Source organism: Nicotiana tabacum, chromosome 3 (genome assembly GCF_000715075.1).
Source record: "Nicotiana tabacum cultivar K326 chromosome 3, ASM71507v2, whole genome shotgun sequence".
NCBI classification, from domain to species: domain Eukaryota; kingdom Viridiplantae; phylum Streptophyta; class Magnoliopsida; order Solanales; family Solanaceae; genus Nicotiana; species Nicotiana tabacum.
Genome location: NC_134082.1, coordinates 82,963,086 through 82,978,052, shown reverse-complemented (window position 1 = coordinate 82,978,052; position 14,967 = coordinate 82,963,086).

Genomic DNA, 14,967 nt, shown 5'->3' with positions numbered 1-14,967 from the left:
GCATCCGTCCAAGCTCAAAAATCGTATAGAAGCCCGTAGCCTGTAGGCACGCGACTACGCGGGCATGGAAAGGATGCTCCCCGATGAACTCCCATAAATCGTCAGGTCTCCTGGGGCGGAGAGGCTGCATCGATAGCTGTCCCTCCCATACAAATGAGGACCTATGGTCGCCCTGCAACACTAGTAGTTGATCCTCGGCAGGTCCGGGATGCGCAGGCGGAGGAAAGTCCATGTCGTCTACTATAATTTAAACAAAATTAATTGTGTATGTTAGCTTAATAAATTAAATAATTAATTATATTTAAAATTGGACTGATTAATTATGTATGGGTTTCAGGCTCGATATTTGAGGCCCGATAGCAACGAGTTATCCTTAATTATTATGCGTGTCAATTTCAACATTTTTAGAATTGTGTCTGTTAGCTTAATAAATTAAATAATTAATTATGTTTACAATTGGACTGAATAATTATGTATGAGTTCCAGGCTCATTTTTTGAGGCCCGGTAGCACCGAGTTATCCTTAATTATTATGCGTGTCAATTTCAACATTTTTAGAATTGTGTCTGTTAGCTTAATAAATTAAATAATTAATTGTGTTTACAATTAGACTGAATAATTATGTATGGGTTCCAGGCTCGATTTTTTAGGCTCGGTAGCACCGAGTTATCCTTAATTATTATGCGTGTCAATTTTAACATTTTTAGAATTGTGTGTGCTAGCTTAATAAATTAAATAATTAATTATGTTTACAATTGGACAGAATAATTATGTATGGGTTCCAGGCTCGATATTTGAGTTAATTTTACAACATATAGGAATTTGTTACTTTTGTAAGTTTATTGTTATAATTAAATAATTAATTTTGTAAAGTGTAATTGGATAGAGTTTGTAGTTACTACATACTTAAACTACATAGACTCTATGTTAAAAGGCTCTATATTTTACTACGCTAAAAGGCTCTATATTTTACAACACTAACAGGCTTTATATTTTACTATAGTAAAAGGCTCTATATTTTACTACGCTAAAAAACTATTTATTTTACTACGCTAAAAGGTCACTATTACATATAAAAACAACTAACATAAAATACAAATATGAACAACAAACAAAATAAATAATATTAATTTTTTAACAATACAAATAATTTATCAAATTTTAACAATTTTTTGTACCAAAGCTAATAAATCAATCCGCGTATAAATAAGATACAAATTTAAACACAAACATAACACAAATTAACATGGAAACACATTAAACAATACAAATATGCATGTACTATACGAGTTTCGACATAAACAAAATTGAAATACCTCGATTTAAGTTTTTTAAATTTGATTGAAATCGAATTTTTGCACCCGAAAGAAGGAATCCAAAGCTTGTCTTGTATGTGGGACCTACACTCCTTGCTCTTTAGGTGACGGGTGGGGCCCAATTTTTTTTTTAAAGTTTGACCAGGGGGGACCAGGGGGCAACAGAATCGAAGGTTTTTGGTTTCCTTCGGTTCAGTGGTCCAAGGAAGAAGAAGGAGCTATATTTTATTGAAGCTGTTCGCAGTATTATACTGTGTTTTAAGTAAAATGCAGTATAATACTGCGAACAGCTTTAATAAAATATAGCTGGGCCCAACATCTTAGTAAAACGCAGTATAGTACTGCGATTTACAAAAAAAAAAAATTTAAACAAAAACGCAGTACTATACTGCGAATTACTTTAACGGCAAAATTTCCGTTAAAATAATTCGCAGTATAATACTGCGTTTTACTCATTTGTGTAATTTTTTTTAAAGTAGTACAAAAGTGTTTTTTGTCCAAAAAATGATTAAAAAGGTTTCAGACTCCTAGTATATTTGGTGAACTCTTTTAAGACTTCAAGTATTCCAAGTTATATACTCCCCCCGTTTCATATTAAATGAGGTATTTTCCTTTTTAGTCTGTTCCAAAACAAATGATACATTTGTAAATTTGGAAATAATAACTTTAAAATCTTTCATTTTACCCATTTACCCTTAATGATAAGCTTTTATAGTCACACAAATGTCATGGCCCCACAAACTTTTTACCCCTTAAGCTTTTAAGACCACAAGTTTCAAAAGTCTTCTTCTTTTTCCTTAAACTCCGTGCCGAGTCAAACTAGCTCATCTAATATGAAACGGAAGGAGTAATATTATTTCCTTATTATTCTATTCCAAAAAATTTATTAAATTTTTATATTTAAAAATTTTTACTTTAAACTTCTCATTTTACGCTTAATGAAAAACTTTTGTTGGCAAAGAAATATTATAACATGTTTATCTCATATTTACGACCATATATTTTAAAGGTCTTTTTCCCATATAATATGTGTCAAGTCAATCTGTCACATAAATTGGAGAGAGTGTTATTTCTTCTACTCTAAATGATGGTGAGCTTTAAGGATTTTCATTCTTTAAATTTTTATCAAGTTGAGTTTATGCGAACAGCTCGTAATTTTGTAAACTCATTTTTTTTCTTTATATAAAGCGCTCAGACAACACTCGTGGAACCAATAACACGCTTTCGTTTAACTAAAGCAACTTTCGAACTATTTTTTCGTCGTCAAGCAAAAGGATTAAGCAAGAGATCAAGGGAACTTAGGAGATATAGCATAAGGAATTTCTTGAATCATTTGATGATTTGCACTTCTAATAAGCACTCGTATTAAGAAATATACTAATATTGCATAAAGTGATGTACAATCAAATCTCTCTATAAATGCATCTTTATATAACAACACTTCACTATAAAAGCTAAGTTTTTTCGGAATCAAGCTTCATGTTCTGTTATAACATATGTTTTCTATAACAGCAATTTGCTATAGCATCCAAAAATATCTGAAACAAACGAAGCCGTTATAGAGAAGTTTGACCGTGTAGAAGCTATCAAACGCAGTAAGTTTTATTCTGAAATTCAAGCAAAGCGTAGCTTATAGCGGTATCTAGCTAAACTCAGACTAAAAGTTGTCACCTTTGCATTTCCCTTCAACTCTTTTTTCCATTTTCTTATATACTTCTCTTTCTTTTTCTGATTGAAAGTAGGGAAAGTGATTGTTCACGCACACAGATCAAGCGGCATTTATTTAGAGAAGTGAAAGAGTTTTTCATTTTAGGTTTCTTTAACAGTAGTAAAGAACAGAAAAAAGAAAAAAAACTTGGTACACTTAGGTGCATAAGCACTATGATGTTCGTCTTTTATTATAAGCTCTTGAGAGAAAAAGAAAAAGAGGCTTGTTCTTATTTAGTGGATCTCGTCAATTTATCATTGCGGTGAAATGGATATGAACCTTCTAGATTTAACTATAAGTTTTGGGTTAGAGTCATTAAAATGTAAAAATATAATAGGGGATGCTTCTTTTTTAATAGGCCTTACGCGGTATAAATATAATCAGATTAGTCCCAATGCGAGTAGCAGATATCGAATACTTCCTCGGGTCTACATTAGTTGATTTTTTAACTGTTTTTACACATATTAAGTAAATCACTTTTTATCATTAATTAACAATTAAATTGACCATATTAATCTTAATTTGTTCATTAAAAATATAATGATACTTTAAGACTCTTTACTTCAAGGATAACTTTAAAAATAAAAATTAATTCCTTCTTAATATTTGAAAAAATTAAATATAGTGAATAACAAAAAATACCAAAAAAATCATTTACACCGGACGAAGTATGAAAAAAAGAAGTTGTTAATTGAAATGATTACTCTGACATCATTTTTCATAAAATAAATGAGAGGAATGAGATTTAATTCCCCGGCGGTGAATAGGACAGAAAAGGAATAGAGAAATTAAAGAAGTGTCGGTAGAGTTTCTCTATATATGTTGGGCGGGACAAGACGAGACCAGCAAATAGCTACTGGAGAAATTAAAAAACACATGGCTAAAACATGCAGCAATCCACATTTGACACGCAGCCCTCTTTGATTTTGGAGAAAGAAAAAGAAGCAGACCAATCATGTGCCACTCCATTGGCTCCTACTAAATTTACTTCTCCCCCTTCTCTTCACCTATCCAAGAGTACTTCTGGATTGACGAAGCTAAGAAAGTTGAATTTATAATAACAACATTAGATAATAATTGAATTCTATTTTTTTAAGAGCAATATTAGATAATAATTGAATTTTGAATATAAATTTTTGTATATACCATCCAACTTTTCTATAACAACCTCGTTTGTTCCAAATATTTTTGGATGTTATAGCGACTTGCTGTTATAGAAAACATATGTTATAACTGAACATGAAATTTGATTCCGAAAAAATTTGTTGTTATATAAGAATACAGTTATAGAGAGGTTTGTTTGTACTTATTAAATTTTTTAATACAAATATAAATTTTGAATTAAAGAAATTAGGTTTGAACGACCCGTACGCATCATCAAAAGACGCTATTAAACTCTTAACTGTTAATGGTTGTTAGCATGATAGACGCCATTATAAATTTATAATTATTTCAGATTTTCATTCCCAAGTAAAAAGTCGTCTCGTCCTCCTTCTAAATCAAGCTTATTTTCAAGACAAGAAGTAGCGCCTTTTAGGTCAACTTCTTTGCAGTATTTAAAGACCAAGTTACACGACGAATATTGTTATGTCATTTCTTGTCTATAGAACTTCGTTATTCTAGAGTTATAAGTCAAATTATGTGCCCCTGAACCCGCTAAAGAATGCCCAATGGTACAATACCACATGCAACAAAGAGTGCCTTGTGGTGTTTGTTGTCCATTTATTAGGGAAACTTGACCGATTACGGAAAGAAAAAATTTGTTTAGTGTATGGGTCCAAATTTGAACAACCACGACCATTGATGAGTACGACAAACGACGAGATTCTCGTAGCTCGACATTCTGCAGGGGACGACCTACAGGCGAACAAGAGACTATACGACTTTTGTAGCAGTGTAGGCCCATTAGGGGACATAAGGAATATGGGTTTGTCCCTTATATATAGAGTGTAAAACAACCTTGTAAGCTCTCTGGGCGTTTTCCTAACTTATAGCACTTGCTTACACAAACGATTGATGTCATTATTGTTCAAGGGTTCGTCTTGACAAGATAAAGAAATCTTATCCTCTGTATTTTTCTTGTATATCTTTCGTTCTAGAGATTATTATACTTAGCTAAGATTTACCCCTTCATTTTCTTTGATTGATTTATTCAAAAAGGTTCCGATATCTTTTGAGTCAAACAATTTGGCGCCGTCTGTGGAGATTTCTATAGCTGAGATCTTAGTTTCGTCTAGATCCTTAAAAGAAATAATCACCTCTTCTTAGCCTCACAAATGCCAACAATGGCAGGAAAGGGAGAAGCAAAATTAAAGGCAATAGTAGGTGTCATGAACAACCTCCTGAATTCCCTCAATGAAGCCGATAGGGAAGACAACAAAAACGCAACGCCAAGTGCTACACCTGAGAGAGAGATCCCCCCCTCCGCAAGAGGGCAAGACTGTCTCGCGCGAGAGGGAAACCTCAACATCCACAGAAGGAGAAGCACCACCGGCTGTGAAAAGGCTATTAGAAGAGTGGTTGACAAACACCTTGAGCAACATACTCGACAAATCCGTTCAAAGAGATATCGGAGGCACAATACCCACAGAAACCGCAACTGTCGCCGATGAGCCAAAAATTCCACGAACAGGTAACACTCATACTGTCATTGATGCAGGTAACGATGCACTTACGACCATCTTAAATAAAATGGAAGAGATGGAAAATGAGAACAAAACACTCCGCGGTCAGATGAAAGAGCATTAGGAAAGGATTGATAAAATACCGAGCGCTCCGAAGTTGCTACCAAAATGTGACGTGGACCGATTCGTCGAACAACCATATGGTGAAGGGGCGACTCCCCACTCTATTTCGAAAACTTCAAAATGCCACCATATTTGAAAATATATGATGGCACCATGGACCTGGAAGATCACTTAATCCATTACATTACTGCAGTAAAAGGTAACGATCTATCGAAAGAACAGGTGTCATCGGTGCTGCTAAAAAAGTTCGTCGAAACTTTGACAGGGGGAGCATTGACATGGTATTCCCAACTACCAGCACGATCGATATCAACGTTCGAAGAAATGTTAGATAAGTTCGTCACTGCTCACGCGGGAGCAAAAAAGGCAGAGGCCAAGGTAAATGACATCTTCGCCGTCAAGCAGACGACATGCGAGGGACTTCGGGATTTCCTAGCCCGATTCAACAGGATAAGAATGAGCCTACCGAACGTATCATAAGGGATGGCGGTATCAGCCTTCCAAAATGGGTTAAACAGAAACGGGTCAAAAGCAACCAAAAGGCTGCTAAGTAGACTCATGAAGTACCCCCTCCCCCCCACCACGTGGGAAGAAATCCATAATGGCTATTGTGCCGAAGTAAGGGCAGACGAGGATGACCTAAATGGCCCGATACAATGGTTAACATCGGTCCAAACCGAAACAAGAAGAGATCGCCGCAACGACGTTCGAAGGGACCAATTACCCCGTTTCAATCGAGAAAGGCACCAGCCCTATATCCGAATATCCAACCCACCTCCTGCACGACATGCAGATGCCGCGCCTCGACACACCGCACCACCCTAAAACGAAAGAGGTATGCCTCCACTATTATCTGCTCATAACTTTTGTGTTTCTCCTTTAGAAAGAGTATATGCACTAGAAAAGCTCAGCACAAAGGTGCAGTGGCTGCAAAAGATGAAGTCAGATCCGACCACATGGAGATCAAACGTTCTGTGTGAATTCCACTAGGAAAGGGGACAAAAGAGCGAAAACTGCATAGGTCTACGATAGGAAGTGGTAAGAATACTAAACCAAGGACACTTGAAAGAACCATTGAGCGACCGAGGATGGGTAAACTTCGCTCGTGGACGCGATCAACCTCAGGGACCTCCAAAACCCCCGTCATTAACTCGTACCATACAAATGATCATTGGGGGCAGCGACGATACAGTAATAAACCATGTGAAATTCACTACCATACACAAATTCAAACGAACAGTCGCCTATGAACGGTATGACGACCTCGAAGATAGTATTATCTTCGATAAGTCGGATACCAACAGTTTGTCTTTCCCTCACTATGATGCTATGGTTATAACTTTACGCATCGCAGATACCGATGTAAAGAGAATAATGGTGGTGACAGAAGTGTGCGTGTATTATTTACCCACGAGTCCTCATACAGATGAGGCTCGAGGATAAAATAGCACCACGTTGCATAACACTAACAGGTTTTAATAATACAGTGGAATGAACCTCTGAAGAGATAGTGCTACCTGTTTTGGCAGGAGGAGTCACCCTGGAAATGACGTTCCACGTCATGAACCAGGAAACAGCCTACAATGCCATCATAGGGCGTCCATGGATACACGCCATGCGAGCCGTCCTGTCAAGTTTCTACCAAGTAATCAAATTTCCTACCTCATGGGGGATATTCAGCATCCGAGGCGAGCAGCGCACCACCCAAGAATACTGCTGAATCGCCCAAGATTGCACATACACCCAACAACTAAAGGGGGCAAGTGCGGAAGCATAGTAATCAGCCATATCGGTAACCAAACCCGACATACAAATAGAGGCCATTAAAGACCCAAATGCCGTAGAAGCCTGCAAGGAAACCGTGGAAGACCTCGACCCCATTCAACTAGACAACACCGATAACACAAAAAGGCTTATATAAGACACAACCTCTCAAACCAGGTAAGTACCATGAGTTCTTAACTAACAATGCCGATTTGTTTGCCTCTTCCCATTCAGATATGCTAGGAATCCTAAGGGACATTGCCACACACAGGCTGAATGTTGACCCTCTATACCCGCCAGTACGACAAATGAGGAGAAAGTTCAATGCCGCTATCAATGAGGCGGTCAGCGAAGAAGTTGATAAGTTACTCGCTAATGGTTCCATCCGAGAATCAAAATATCCCCAATGGGTCGCCAATATGGTCATGGTAAAAAATAAAAACGGGAAATGGCGTATGTGTGTCGACTTCACCGACCTGAACAAAGCACGCCCGAAAGATTCCTTTCCATTATCAAATATCGACCAACTCATCAATGCAACAACGGAACACAAACTACTAAGCTTCTTAGACGCTTATTCTGGTTACAACCAAATTCTAATGGCTGAAGAAGACCAAGAAAAGACCACTTTCATCACATACCGAGGAACGTACTACTACAAAGTCATGCTGTTCGGACTCAAGAATACAGGGGCGACGTATCAAAGGTTAGTCACCATGATGTTTAAAGAACAACTTGGTAAGACCATGGAGGTTTACATCGACGACATGCTAGTGAAGTCGAAAAAGAAAGAGGATCACATTGGTCATCTGAAGGAAGCCTTCGAGATATTGAGGCAATACGGAATGAAACTGAATCTAAAAAAATGCGCATTCGGCGTAACCTCAGGAAATTTCCTTGGTTTTCTGGTGTCACAAAGGGGTATCGAAGTCAACCCGGATCAGATCCGAGCCATCAAAGGAATACCGGAGACATCAACCAGCAAGAAGCAGGTGCAAAAATAAACAGGACGAATAGCCGCCCTGTCGAGGTTTATTTCACGTTCATCAGACAGATGCCATAAATTCTTCAATGTGCTAAGGAAACACCACGGACTACAATGGAATTCAGAATGCATCGACGCCTTGGGAAAGCTGAAAGCGTACCTGTCCTCGCCACCACTACTCGTCAAGGCAGACCTGGGCGAATGCCTACTTGTGTACCTAGCAGTCTCCGAAGTCGTGGTATGTGCAGTCTAGATCCGCGAAAACAAAGGTACGCAATCTCCGATTTACTATATCAGCAAAACCTTAATTGATGCTGAAACAAGGTACCCTCACCTTGAGAAACTAGCTTTGGCATTAGTCCTAGCTTCACGAAAGCTTAGACCATATTTTTAATGTCACCCCATAAAGGTGGTGACAACCTTCCCCCTCAGGGGCATCCTACACAAACCTGAACTATCGGGTAGGTTGGCCAAATGGGCCATAGAATTAAGTGTGCACGATATAACATACCAACCGCGAACTGCTATCAAGTCGCAGGTGCTCGCCGATTTCTTCGCCGATTTCAGCGCGGAAATATTGCCTGAAGTAGAGCAGGAGGCACTCCGCGCTTCTACATATTTCGACCTTTGGGTCCTCTACACCGACGGCACATCTAATGCATTGGGATCGGGACTGGGACTCGTCCTCAAAGTTCCTACGGGCGAAGTAATTCTCCAGTCCATACGATGCCCTGAGATGACTAATAATGAGGCCTTGTATGAAACTGTGATTGCTGGATTAAAATTAGCCCTCAAATATGGCGCTCAACGACTCGTCCTCCATTGCGATTCTCAACTCGTGGTAAACCAAGTCACTGGGAGTTTCCAAATAAAAGAACAGAGACTACAAAAGTACCAGTCAGAAATTCACAAACTATTGCCAGAATTAGATGAATGCCGCCTCAACCAAATACCCAGGGCACAGAATATCGAAGCAGATGGTCTCGCCAAGCTAGCGACGGCTACCAAAAATATCAACAAGGAAAATATGGTCACTCTTCTCTATTTCCGCAATAGACCAGGTCGAGGTACATTCTATAAACCTAACTTAGGACTGGCGCAACCGTATCGTAACATATTTGTAGGATAGAATGCTCCCACAAGATAAGAAAAAGCCAAAAAGCTTTGAATACAGGCAACCAAATACAGCCTCGTAAATTGTGATCTTTACAAAAAACGTTCGGAGGCCCCCTAGCCAAGTGTCTTGGGCCAAATCAAATAAGGCGAGTACTAGAAGAAGTACACAAGGGGCACTGCGGTGCCCACATGGGAAACCACGCCCTCGTCCGATGCCTCATCCGCACCGGATACTACTGGCCTACCATGAAAAAAGAAGTCGTGAATTACATTAGGAAGTGTGAACAGTGTCAAAAGTACACCCCTATGATACACCAAGCAGGAGAACTCCTGTATTCCGTCACTTCACCATGGCCATTCATAAAGTGGGGGATGGATATTGTCGGACCCCTCCCGGCAGGATGAGATAAGGTACGCTTTCTTTTGGTTTTAACTGACTATTTTTCTAAATGGGTGGAAGCAGGTGCATACACTCAAATACGTGATCAAGAAGTTATCGTGTTCATATGGAAAAATATAATATGCCGCTTCGGCATCCCCAAAAAAATCAACTGTGACAACGGACCTCAGTTCATCTGAAAGAAAACGACTGAGTTTTTCGAAAAATGGCACATCAAGCGAATACTCTCCACACTATACCATCCCACCGGCAATGGCCAAGACGAATCCTCCAATAAAGTAATACTGACTATATTGAAAAAGAAGCTCGAGGACGCCAAAGGGCTATGGCCTGAACTACTACCAGAAGTACTATGGGCATACCGCACTACGCCAAAAACTAGCATAGGCGAGACGCCATATTCACTAGTCTACGGGACTGACGCAGTTATACCCGTCGAGGTCGGAGAACCTAGCTTGAGATACTCCTACGAAAGCGGACCAAACAACGATGAAAGTAGGCTACAAGTTCTGGATGAAGTCGAAGAACGAAGGGATATGGCCCACGTAAGAATGGTAGCCCAAAAGCAACAAGTAGAAAGGTACTATAACAAGAAGGCCAAAGTACGACCGCTCAAGGTCATAAACTACGTCCTCAAAGCTAAAACACAAGCAGCAAAAGACCTTAACAAGGAAAAACTGAACAACTGGGATGGACCATACAAAATCACGGTGGCAGCAGACAAAGGAGCATTCCAATTAGAGACAATGGAAGGAAAACCACTCCAAAACAATTGGAATGTCGCCCATCTAAAATATTTCCATTTCTGAAAGGAGGCGCCACCTAAGTCGTACTCTTTTCCCCTCATTTGAGTTTTGTCCCAATCAAGTTTTCTCGGTAAGGTTTTTAATGAGGCGGCAAGAGGGACATCTTGAGGTTCGAAGTATTGTTCATTACCCCTCCATCGACATGATCTCCAGGCTGAGTAATGAAGGGACTGGATATAGATGATCAAATCTCCATTGTATGTACAAAGTCGACATATGTTTCCTACAAGAATATAATCAAATCTCCATTGTATGTATAAAGTCGACATGTGTTTCCTACAAGAATATAATCAAATCTCCATTGTATGCATAAAGTCGACATGTATTTCCTACGGGAATATGATCAAACCTCCAATGTATGAGCGAAAATCCCAAAGGCCAAGGCCATCGAAAGAAATATGAGTTCGACCTCATTCGAACTACGACGGGATCCTATTTCGACGACAGTTCGTAGGTAACATCCCAATGGCAAAGGCCATTGACGAAAATATGAGTTAGACCTCATTCGAACTATGACGGGATCCTACTTCAATGGCAATTTGAAAGTAACATCCCAACGGCCAAGGCCATCAATGAAAATATGAGTTCGACCTCATTCGAACTACGATGGGATCCTACTTTGACACCAGTTCAAAAGTAACATCCCAATGGCCAAGGCCATCGATGAAAATATGAGTTTGACCTCATTCGAACTACGATGAGATCCTACTTCGACGCCAGTTCGAAAGTAACATCCCAATGGCCAAGGCCATCGACGAAAATATGAGTTCGAACTCATTCAAACTATGACGAGATCTTACTTCGATGCCAGTTCGAAAGTAACATCCCAATGGCTAAGGACATCGATGGAAATATGAGTTCAACCTCATTCAAACTACGACGGGATCCTATTTTGATGACAGTTCAAAGGTAATATCCCAATGGCCAAGGCCATCGACGAAAATATGAGTTCAACCTCATTCGAACTACGACCGGATCCTACTTCGATGCCTGTTTGAAAGTAACATCCCAATGTCCAAGGCCATCGATGAAAATATGAGTTCGACCTCATTCAAACTACGATGGGATCCTACTTCGATGCTAGTTTGAAAGTAATATCCCAATGGCCAAGGCCATCGACGAAAATATGAGTTCGACCTTATTCGAACCACGGCGGGATCCTACTTCGATGCCAGTTCGAAAGTAACATCCCAATGGTCAAGGTCATCAACGAAAATATGAGTTTGACCTAATTCGTACTACGACGGGATCTTACTTCGACGCCAGTTTCATAGTAACATCCCAATGGCCAAGGCCATCAGCGAAAATATGAGTTCGACCTCATTCGAACTACAACAGGATCCTACTTCGACGCCAGTTCAAAAGTAACATCCCAATGGCCAAGGCCATCGATGAAAATATGAGTTCGACCTCATTTGAACTGTGACGGGATCCTACTTCGACGACAGTTCGAAGGTAACATCCCAATAGGCCAAGGCCATCGACAAAAATATAAGTTCAACTTCACTCGAACTACGACAGGATCCCACTTCAACGACAGTTCAAAAGTACCATCCCAAAGGCTAAAGCCACTGCCAAAACAAAAAGAGATCGACCTCACCCAAAGCAAAATCAACTTAATAGTTCGACAAGTACCCTGGATACCATAGATATTACAAAGATCATCACCGAATTGGCAAAACAAATTCTACATTACCTCAAAATGTTACTTACACCTATCTTTACAACAGGCTCAAGCATGCCCTTACAAAAGTCCCAAAGCAAAAGTAAGTACAAACAAAAAGTTACACATCATCCCCGGTTGGATACGCATCTTCATACCAAGAGTCAAAAGCAAGACGGTTTGTATTATCAGAGTTGATGCCATCCCCATCAGGTGTAAGAGGGTCGTACCGGCATGCCTCATGAGTTGCACGAGCATCGGCACACACGCCCTAAAATTTTGCTTCAGATGCCCTCCCTTCAGCATGAAGAGCCTTGTACACGTCAAGTCTGGCCTCAGCATAGACCCACAACTCATATAAGCGACGAGGCACGACTGGATCGGCCGAGGCACGAGACGTAGAAGGTTGTGAGCATCGACTCGCATCCTTTATTCTCAGCGGTCACTTGCCCATTCAACACAGATAGCTCCGCCTCCAACTCCTTAACACGCCCCTCAAGCCCTGCTACCTTAAGCTTAGATGACTCCTTCTCCTCGGTCATCTCCGACCTACAAACACGAAGGGTATTCTCCAAGGCTGCCATTCCAGAAATAGCAGTCGCCAACTTATCAGCACCGACACTCAGTTCGCCCTTAAGCCCCTCAATCTCCAATGCCTTCGTACTCAATTCAGCGGTCAATTTGGCCACCTTTGCTTGCAAATCGGCATTCTCGACCATGACCCCTTGCTTAACTCAAGCTCATCCTCCTTCACCTTAAGGGATGCCTTAAGTTCACTATTGCGGGCGATAGCCTTCATAAGCTCCATATCTCGCTCCCCCAGCTCCTCGATCTTGCATGCCAGTTGGTCCTCCCTCTGTTTGAGTCCCTCGCGGAACAATTGAAAATCAGGGAACTGATTATAAATGTCGGCCATTGCACGATGCTTAGCGCAATACTGTTGATATTTGGAAGACATCTTCCCGTAGATGGCCATCCTCTTTCTTTCCCGGCGCTCACGCTCGATCTCCATGATAAGGGTCTAGCACAAAAAGAAAGAAGTTAAGACAAAAAGATAGGTCGACAATAACAATGCAAGCCCAACAACGAAAAGGAAAAGAAAGACACCTACCCGCAAGGCCATGCCAGCGACGTTCTGATACAACTCCATTTCGCTCATCGCTCTAAGCACCTCGCTCTCAGGGGTAGCACATAGAGGGGCTAAAACAGACGCCACTTGATCGTAGTTCGATAACAGGTTGTAGTCCCCTGCGATAACTATGTGACGATCAGACCCTTCCACTCTGACCTCCACGTGAGTATGTCGAACTACAAACTCGCGAACAACCTCCGAGTCGACATCTGAACTTGAGCCTTTGCCTTTGACATGCCGGCCTCCTCCAACGTTGGATGACGTGCCACCCTCAGCGGAGCACACAGAGCCGGCCCCTGGGTAAATCTCTTCCATTTGGGGAGACCTCCCCGCTAAGATGGCGTCGGTCCTAAATGTGGGTACAGGTGTCGTCTGCGACGCCCTACTTCTACCGGCGTCCACAGCCACATCCTTCCCAATCTCCATTCTCCTCCTTTTTCTCAGTACTGACTCATCCCCGTTAGAGGATTCGTCCAAGAGGTGAGGGGTCGGTACGGAAGAATCCTTCTCCCTCACGACCATATCCTGAGAGGGACCTTTTATTTGAATCGGTTGAGGACAACCCCCTCGAACAGATTCAGTCAAAGTAAACTGCATTCCTGCAACAGCGATAGCCTATCGGAATGCAGGGACTGGTGCCTTCCGCCTGGAAGCTCCTCGACTGTTGTCATAAAGAGTCGTATCAATAGACGATGATATATAACCAACAAAGTGATGTAGGGGAAAACATTTACCGGATGAAACTCTCGGGCCATAACGTTTTATGAAGGCGGGCCAATCTCGGGTATCCGCTGCATGGGGCAACAAACGGGCTACCCAATCCCTTATACCCGCAATAGGGTGGGGCGGACGTCCCATAGCTGCAAACGAGAAACAAACAAACCCTAAATAAATGAAGGGGAAGAGAAAGATTAAAATAAGTGGCGACACTTGCGAGTCTCGTTCCACCGCTCCAGGAACCTGGCGGGGTCAGAAACAATGTGTTCGGTTTTGACAAAGAAGTACTTATGCTAAAACTTGCGACTTGCTCAGTTGTCGGTCCCAACCACCATCCCTTTTGTTTCACGATGCCTCAAATGCACCATAGTACCCCTGTGGAAGCTGGGCGAGAACAGGTGCAAGAGGTGGTGAATAGTAACCTCGCATCCCGCCAACTCTGCATACTTTGTCAACAGCAGGAGTATCTTGAGCGTGTATGGCGAAAGTTGTGCCGGGAAAACTTGATATAATCTACAGAACTCTTCCGCTAATGGAAGGAGGGGGAAAGAATAACCAATCACGAAAAGGTACTCCTAAAAAGCACAGTACCCAGGTCTATGAACTTCCACAAA